At 33.4% G+C, this 9,971-nt stretch overlaps 1 pseudogene; it reads left to right on the top strand.

The window, feature by feature from the left end:
* The first annotated feature begins 1,891 nt into the window (after nucleotides 1-1,891).
* Nucleotides 1,892-1,997, top strand: LOC137838960 (small nucleolar RNA R71; annotated as a pseudogene).
* The last annotated feature ends 7,974 nt before the right edge of the window (nucleotides 1,998-9,971 follow it).

The following is a 9,971-nucleotide window of genomic DNA, read 5'->3' on the forward strand; positions in this document are numbered from 1 at the left end:
GGTTCACACACTCACTTGGTTTAAATGGTCTCATTCCTTTTGTCTTGTCATTATCTGTCCTAATCAATCATCCTGTTAAATTTTCATGTATCATAATTTTAACTACATTTGAATAAGGATTCAATCATATTTTCTTTTCTAACCTGTGTCTAATTCATCCCACTACTTAATATTTAAACACAAATTCTTTTTTCCACAATTCAAAATTAATATTCTAGTTCTTTTTAATTTGAAAAAAAAAACTAGAAAACAAACAAATTAAAACTGAAATTTAGTCAAGAAAGATAATTCAAGACTTAAAATTACCAAACTAATAAAACAGGAAATTTATTAAAAAATAAGCAATAAAAACAAACCAAACAAATAAGCAAATAAACAGAAAACAAAATAACCGAAAAATAAAATAAATAAAATAAGAAAAAATCCAAATAACTGAAAAGAAAAGAGAATTGGAGAGATAAAACCATATTTTTGTTCAATCCTCTATTCTTAAGAAGTCATCCAGCATTTTGTTAAAATTTTTATCTACAGTCTTGCTTCATTTGCTGGATCTGCCCCCCTGAATAATAGAACCTGTCCCCAGGTCAAAAATACATAACCTGCAAAATGATTAGGAGGCATATAGGATTTTCTTTTTTATTATTCTTATTTACTTTTATTTTTTATTTTTTAGTTTAAATAAAATCAGCAAAGGTAATAAAACAACATAAAACTAAAATGTGGACTGGGTTGCCTCCCAGTAAGCGCTCGTTTAACGTCATCTAGCTTGACGCCTGTTTATTTCAAGATGGACAACTCTCTTTGTTGCATCATGTTGTATGCATTCTTCCTCGTTACAAGAACATCTTCAACCACACGATAAGGATCTTTGATGGATCCTTTTGCCAACTGCATCTTGGTGGGTTGAACCTCCAAATCGCCTAAATACAGTGCAGCCTTGTCCACAGATAAAACACCTATAGACACGGGAAGATTAAAACCACCTAAGTTCTTAGAATTTTGAAGCAAGTCCCTTTGAGTCATGATACTGCATCTAGCCTCCAACTCTCTATTTCTCTCTTTAATATAGCTCCTATTCTTCAGAAATCTCTCAAATGTTGAATCTTGCTTCAGATTTCCTGCAAAATAATTCCTAGGGAGCAATTTGTCAAAGAATTTTCTGTCCTTCTCTGTTTTTGAAGGAGGATGAGGATATGATAAATCTTTTTCAAGAACACTTCTCTCCTTATTTTTAATTTTTTCTTCCTCACTTCTTTTCATTTCTCTCTCTAACTCCTCAGTCTCATCTTCTTTTTCAGCTATTACCTTATTGCAATGCTCTTTTGGGTTGGTTTGGTTGTCAACTAAAAACTGACCACTTTGTATTTCTTCAAATTTTTTAGCCACTTTTCCCATTTGGATCTCTATATTCCTGATCGTTGTCATGCTATTTTCTTCCATTATCACAAGCTTTGTTAGGGCTTCTTCAACTTTACTCATTCTTTCAAGCATGGATGAATCCTCAACTTCAGATGAATTGTTCAGATAAGAACAGTGACCATTAGGATGATCACCTCCACAAAAATCACACATGATTGATTGACTCTGGCTTTGAGATGAATGCACAACATATAACTGTTGGGGCAATTTAGCCATTTGTGCGGTTAGTTGCCCAATCTGCTGTGTCAGAATTTTATTTTGAGCCAAGAGTGCATTTTCTAACGACCCTTCCTTCTGAGTATTTTGTATATCATGTTGGGCTTGATAATCATTTGACACCAATGCAACAATAATCCTTGTCGCTTGTTCTACATCAAGAGCCATCATTGTGCCGCCAGCTGCAACATCTAGGAGCATCTTTGTGTTAGATCTGAGACCGGTGAAAAATATGCTCAGTTGAGCAATATCTTCAAACCCATGATTTGGGAATTTTCTAAGTAACATTTTAAATCTTTCCCATGTCTCACAGAATGATTCATCTACTCCTTGTCTGAACACAGAAATTTCAGACTTTGCTTTGTTGTAGCGAGAAATTGGAAAAAATCTTTGCAGAAATTTTTCCTCTACCTCCTTCCAACTAGTGAGACTCTGATTTGGAAGTGATCTGAGCCAATCCTTAGCCTTTCCTGCCAATGACAAAGAAAACAAACGCATATAAGCATTTTCAAGATCACTTGATTAAAAGCCCATTGTTCCCACCAATTCATAAAATGTAGACAAATGTGAACATGGATCCTCATGATCCATTGCTTTGAATTGATGAGTAATGATGAGAGTGAGAAAATTAGGATTTATTTTCAAGGCCTTAGCGGTAGCAGGTATTGCGATACTAGAATAATGTCTTGGTCCTTGGTACATGACATAATCTCCAAGTGTCCTCTTAGTAGGTGATGCTTGTTCTTCTGCCATGTTGCTTTCTTCCTAAAATATATTAGTGAAAAAAAAAACAGAGTATTTTTTTCCTTTGAAGAAAAAGTAAAATAAAAACAAAACAAATCTGCAAAATAAAATAAAAATAAAACAAAAACAAAAATAAAACACTAAAATGACGTTAAGAGAAAAATAACAAAAATATTAAAAAAATACAGATAAAACCAAAACTAAAAACAGAATAAAAGAAAACACTTAAAAACAAGAAATAACGTACATAAAAATAAAAAATAAATACAAGAAATAAAATAAATAAATAAAATAAAATAAAGCTAAACAAGAATAAAACTGAAAAGTATAATTGTAAACAACTAACAAAATTTCTAACTAACTTACGTAAAAATAATTAATTAAAACAAATAAATAAAAACTACGTAAACCTAAATAAAACTACCTACAAATAAACTACGTAAACTAAATCTGTAAACTAAATCTATAAGAAAAAAAAACGAAATAAAATTTAAGAAAACAAAACAAAATTAAAATCAAAATAAAATAAAATAAAAATAAAAACAAACTAACATAAATAACGTAAAGAAAAAAAAAATAAAAACAATTTTTTTTAAAACAGAAAATCTGTAAATTAAAATAAAATAAAATCTACAATGAAATAAAATAAACAAAATCAAAACAAATCAAAACAATTAAAATATTCACAATATTTAGGAAATTATACTCAACAAATCAAACCTGTTTCCCGACAACGGCGCAAAAAAACTTGATGACTTTTTACGGCAAGTGCACCGCGTTTGTCAAAAGTAATAATTGTCCCTAAGGACGGATATCAATCCCACAAGGAACAGTGAATTATCGAGTACAATAATCGCTAAATATAAAAACAGAACAATTAAAAGAGTTTTGAATTAATTGTGTTGGCACTGATCAATAAGAAAACAAACAAAGAATTAGTTGTTTCAATTGGAAAAATAAGGATTAGTTTCATCTCTCTCACTCTCAAGTATTTTGATTAGCATGTCAATATTAAGTTCTTTGATTGAAATTGATGCCCGTATAAAAATCATTTATATCGATTCCTCGCATATAAAATCCTTAAGAATGTCCCCTAACTATCGATCCCTCGCATAATTATAAGAACAACTTAGAACGAAGCTCAGACGTTTAATAGCATTTAACATTTCAAGTCTATTCTTAGCACTCAAATATGTTAAGTATTGTTGTTTAGGTCCGAACCCTAAAAATACCTCCCGGTCAGATTTAAGATTCTCAATTTGTCACTGAAAATTAAAAGTAAAACAACAATACCAATAATCAATCAAGAATTGAATATTAATATATAAAATATCACCTCAATACATAAGAGTTTGAGCAGATTACTCGCAATCCCAAATGGTAGAATTAGCCACGCATACTTCTATCACCTTCCATTCTCTCAATTGGGTTACAATTCACTCTATGGTGTTTTCCTCTCAATCTGGCACCCTAAGGTTGAGCCTCTAGCCCTCTATTTATCCTAGTTTTCTAGGGTTAGGTTGTTTATTGTGTCGCGCTAATGGGCTAAATGATAAAACATTAAAAAAGGCCCAATCTTTCTTTGCATCTTTTTCCATTCTGGGACCTTCTATCTTTATCTTTTTAGCTCAAATCATTCATCTTTAATCCAAATCTCCAATCTTCCTTAGAAATCTGCAATTAACACCAAATTTGAGAATAAAATACTCTTATTCAAATAAAGATCATAAAAAATGTAAAAAGGTATAAAATCATAAATTATGAATTATTTTATATGTAAATTAGCAATAAATCCTCATAAGTGCCTATATTTTAATATGAAATATTACTGAAATTAGACACTTATCAGTTCCCCACCACATCTAAAACATTTGACATTTGGTAGCAACTGAGAAGTAGGCCCTCCACTCCTGAAAGATTGAGGTCTGGAATAAGGCTTCTTTTTATCTTCATATTTGGGTGTGCTTCTAGAAGGTCCTCCCACTTGAGGCTTAGAAAGTCTGTTACTACTTTTCAAACTATCTACTATTTTTGCTTTCTCCACTAGAGCAGGGAAATCTCTAATAGACATAGGAATCACCACTTCTTTAAGCTCTTGCTTCAACCCAAACTCAAATTTTCTACATCTCCAAGCCTCAGTCATGGTCTGGGTGTAGAATCTAGCTAGGTGTTTGAACCTAGTAGCATATTCAGTGACTGAAAGATTTCCTTGTTCCAACTGCATGAATTCAATTTCTTTTGCATATCTGACACTATCAGGAAAATACTCCTCTAGGAATCTTACTTTGAAGTTCTCCCAAGTGGCATCTTCTCCTCTGTCTTCCATCATTTGTTTCATGCCTATCCACCAGAATTCAGCTTCTTCATTTAGTACATAAATGGCATAGGATAACTTTCTCTCTTCAGGGCATTGAGTAGCTTCAAAGATTCTTTCTATGTCTCTCACCCACTGGTCTGCTTCATCTGGATTTACCTTCCCATTAAACTTGGGGGATTGTGTCTCAGAAAATCCTCCAAACTAAAGGTATGGGGTTGTTGATGAAGTTGAGACGCTTCAACTACTAATCTAGTTGTTTCTAATTGATGAAGGGCGGCCTAATGTTGTTGTGCCATAGTAGCACTCTATTGTTGCAAGGTTGTTGCCATCATCTCCATTGCCCGAGCTAAGTTGGGCATATCTACTGGTGGAGGAGGAGTATGTGGTCTACGTGCCATCTACTAAGCACATAAAGAATTGGGTTAAAAATTACTAAATATTTCCAACTACATCTTTGAGACAAATTAACTTAAAAGTAATAATCACACAAAATAGATACAAAACCAGTCAAGACTTATCTCTAAAATGTACTCTAGCTACTTAGAATTAAGATAGAAAATAATCTTGACTTAGTCATGAGTGTGCACCCTCTCCACTCTATCAAGATTCTTTTCATTCTTAATACTTTCATCTTTATTCATAACAATTAATTTGACTCGAACATAAACAAGATTTCAAGAAAAACAACTTTGTCAAACATCTTATTAGAAACTTTTAACTAAGTCTTGAGGCTAGACTTAAACAAAAATCTACACGCAGGAGAAACAGAATAAACCCACTCTCAGGTTATCCTAAGGATGAACTGCTCTGATACCATTAAATGTAACACCCCATACTTTACATATAACTATTACAATAAAAGTTATACCCGTTTCTATACAAACTTGGAGTTTTTCAAAACATTCCTAATACATGATTAAGATTTATAAAAATACAAATATTTACATATCCATTGCTCAAAATAAAACTCTGAAACCTCTAAGGCTCTCCTGCACCTATATGGTCATCTACTCGTGTACATAGTACAGCCATCGCAGTTCAAACACAACACAAAAAGCAAGGGTAAACTAGTGCAAAGAAAATCCATAACATAATTCATGGAAATATAACCAATTTAGACTAATAATTTATAAACATTTCTTTAAATGATTTCATGTAAAATTTCAATACCAATTTCATCATTCATATAGACCACACATGGACCTATTTTCAATCATAATCATTGGATTTCATTTCAATCCCACTTCCTCTTCCGGAAGCCTCATTAAGTATGCCCCTACCAGAGACTAACATCTGATCCAAAGATTACCAGCGAATCCAATAGAAAGGGTTAGGGTAAGTTCAAACATCCAATATCGAGTGTCTACAGTGGGACCCGGTGTGTATGAACTCCCTCTCAGCTTCTCACCACCTAATATCTTAGTCTACATGACTTAGATCATTAGTGAAGCTAGAGGATCTCCGTTAAACATAGACTTTTCATACTTAAAGTACCATCAAACAACAACTCATATATTATCCCAAATGTATGACATCACTTTCATACAATTTACATCATTCGTATATAATACATATCATTCAATTACATAACATTTAAAAATTTATATCATTCCAGAACTTTTCCAACGTCAAACAATATTTAACTCTCAAACTATCAAAATATAATATTTATAAAGTTTAAATAATATATAAACACACAAAATATAAACAAATAACACCCCTGCAAGAGAAATTCAATATTGGGACCACGTGCCTTCCAAATCCAGATCTTCTAGCCTAGGGTACTATTAAAAATGAAATTTAGCTTCCCTTACCTTAATTGATTGCTTTCCAAGCAACTTTCTAGAGTTTTATTTCCCATAGTCTGGATAAGCTTCAAAATTTACGGGCCTAATGAAAATTATGCAAACAAAACAAAAATTCAGTATATAATAGAATAAGTCAAGAGTATTAAACTTCTCAACTAACCCCTCCAAGATTGATGACTAAATCCTAAGGAAAAACAGAGAACAAAGGATATTTAGAGTAAAAATGAACTTACTCTGTTTGAAAATCTGATTGGGTAGAAATGTTCCTTAACTCGCCAGCTACAACGTGATCCGATCAGATTCTAAAATAGATGAAGATTGGGAGGGGAAAATTAATAGAGAAGGGAGAGATTTATTAAGAGAAAGGGAAAGAAATAAAAGAGGTACTGTGGTGTAGGGGGGTAAGGTTTTGTTGTGCGTTTTTTTTAACGCTGTCACAAATATAATTTATTGAATTGGAATTCAAATAAGTTGAGTTTAATTACATTCATTTACAATTTCACATTGAAAAATATGATTATGTGCTATGTATTTCTGATCTGGAATCACTAAAAAAAAATACAGGCAGTAGTGGACTTAACTAGAATGTACCAAACTCACCCTACAAGACAGTAAAAAAATAAAAAAATGAGTTGGCTAAATGAACGTTCTTGTGACACTAAAATAAAATAAAAGTTATTAACGTGTGTTTCGGGGACACAAATAATAATTTTGGAAATAAAAAAAAAAACAAACTTTGAGGGGCTAAATTCACATAAAAGAAACGGATTTAGAGTTGGGTTCGACAGATTTTTCTTACTCCTCAATTCTCTAATAAGGTTGATCTTTTTTTTATTAAGTGTGATGGTAGTCATTTGATTAAATTGCTTAAGCTTGTTGTGATAAAATTTTCTATTTGGATGATATGGCATATAAGGAATTATGCTAGATTTTAGGATAAAATTGATTTTTCTAGGACTATTTCGGTAATTAAAGATTTAACTTGTCTTGTGGGAAATTCATTTAAAGTTTCAATGAAGAGTGATATGTTGGATTTCAATGTTATTGAGCTTTTTGGTATTAATACTCGTACGGGTAAAGTTTTTCGTCCTCTTCGTGTTAGATTGGAGTTCCCTGCACGAGGTTGGGTTAAAATTAACATTGATGGGGCTGCTCGAGGGTATCCTGGTCTTGCTACTTGTGGAGGTATTTTCCGTTGTAGTATGAGGGAGTTTATTGGTGGGTTCTCTGCATTTCTTGACATTCAGAAGACTTTGGTTGCTAAGTTTTATGGAGTTATAAATGCTATGGAGAAAGCACAAAGGATGAGGCTTACTACTGTATAGCTTGAACATGATTCTGCCTTGATTTGTGTTGCATTTACTGCTAGGACTAATGTACCGTGAATGTTTCGTAATCGATGAAATACTTGTCTTAATTAATTACTGTGGCAAAATCAGGTTTATGTTTACTCATATTTTTCGTGAAGGGAATGTGTGTGCTGATAAGTTGGCTAATTTAGGATTTATTCATAGAGAATCATTTCATTGGTATAATAGGTTTTCTTCTAGTGTGTTTTTAGAATTCTTTATGAATAGGTATAAACTACCTATGTACCGTTTTTGTTAACACATGGATTTTGGTCTAGTCTCCCTATATTTTTTTATTTTTTTTTGTATTTTTTTCTTTTATTTTTAATAATACTTTTTTCTTGTGATGGAAAATGATTGTTGTTACTTAAGGTGTCAGCATAGTTGAGATGTCAAGTTTCATAGTGATGTCGAACATGAAAGCTTTATAAAAAGATCACCTAAAAGAAATTTAATTTTATAATATGATAGACTGACGTAACTGACGTGGTAGCGTGTCTTTGGCCTACGCTAAAAATGTAAATGACTGATAACAAAGAAAGGAATTTGTACCGGTCGGTACTGAATGAACCAGTCTCGTCTTGGTGACCGACCGCCCGAGCCAAAGGACACCTTAAGAAAATAATAAATAACAGTAACGACAGTTATAATAGCACTTAATGAGTCACATTCATATATTTCGGGAAATATCTCTGACAAATCAGTTAAATACTGATTAACTGAAAGATGTTACAAATATTCTCCAGATATTTCAACATAATTATATATGAATATACCTTCGTATTAATTAGGGATCACAATGCATATCAGTCAATAACTGATATCCGACCCATCATGGCAATGACCCATAACTAGCACTATAAATAAAACCCTCTGCGGTGGTGTAAAGTACGCTTTAATTAGCTTTACAATATACACTCTTTACATAGAGTACTTACTTGAGCATCAGAGTCTCTTATTCAGGTCACCTCGACTGGGCATCAACCATCGACCTAGCACCAACACTTGGAGGAAGAGATCTGAGGAAGGAGCAAGAGGACTACTGACACGTCAGCAATTGTACGTCCAGTCTCAGGTACTATCTAGGCCCCTCCTTTTCCATACATAATTGAGTCACGATACATTTTCATTAGTTTCTTTTTCCCTTCTCAGTTTAGCTTTTTCATTACTTTTCTTAGTTTCCTACCGCTGCCTTACCTTCGTAGTCACGTAGAAGCTAAATATTTTTTTATACCTATTTTTTATATGGTTGAGTATCATACTGATAAATTCTAGCTGCAATGTAGTTTTAAATCGGGTTCCGATTGAAATCCCCATTCTTACTGTGGAGGATTAAAAGTGATGGTGACGAGGCAGAGAAGAAGATCCCTTTACCAACTGTCATAGAGATAAGGTGAGTTGTTGGATGTATTATAGACTTTTATAGGGTTGTCTATAACTAACAAAGATTTTTTAATTTTGAGATTGGTGGTTGATGATTCACTAGAGTTCTTGATTTCGTGGTTAGAAGAGAGTAGAAGTTGAGGAAGGAGCTCACCATAGGCGCCTGCAATGCTTGCGAGAAGTAGGCTCCGATGAGGTGCCAAATGGTGACGATAATTTGGCGATCTCCGGGAGCAGGTCGTTGGCGAAGTCGAGTTTATCCATGGTGGTGCATTGCAGAAGGAGGCCTAGGAGTTTGAGTCCACTGGACTCGTCAATGTGTGGTAGGGGATCGAAGGCATGCTCTTCCTCGGTGGTTGTATCGACGAAGACGTTGGTCTGCTTGAAAGAAGGTTGATTGGCGGGGGAGTCAGTTGTGTCAACGACACACTTAGTTTTCGCGTCGTTAGGGTTGGAAGTGCAAGGGATTGCGAGACCAAGCTTTGAAGCATGATCAATGGAGAGCGAGAGAGAATCGAATGCTTAAGAGGAATCTTTTGGGGGGAAAGTTACAAAACTTAGAGTGAAAGATAAGAAAATTATAATTTCAGTTGTGACTAAAGTGCAAGGAAGGTTGCACTATTTGGTTGTTATATGATGTGAGTTGATTTTAGATTGTTCCATTTTAGAGGTGACACTTTACTTATAATTGAGATTTTAGAAATTATATGGTGAGAACCCTAAGAAAATTCCCAT

This window comes from Phaseolus vulgaris, chromosome 4 (genome assembly GCF_000499845.2).
Source record: "Phaseolus vulgaris cultivar G19833 chromosome 4, P. vulgaris v2.0, whole genome shotgun sequence".
In the NCBI taxonomy this organism is placed as follows: domain Eukaryota; kingdom Viridiplantae; phylum Streptophyta; class Magnoliopsida; order Fabales; family Fabaceae; genus Phaseolus; species Phaseolus vulgaris.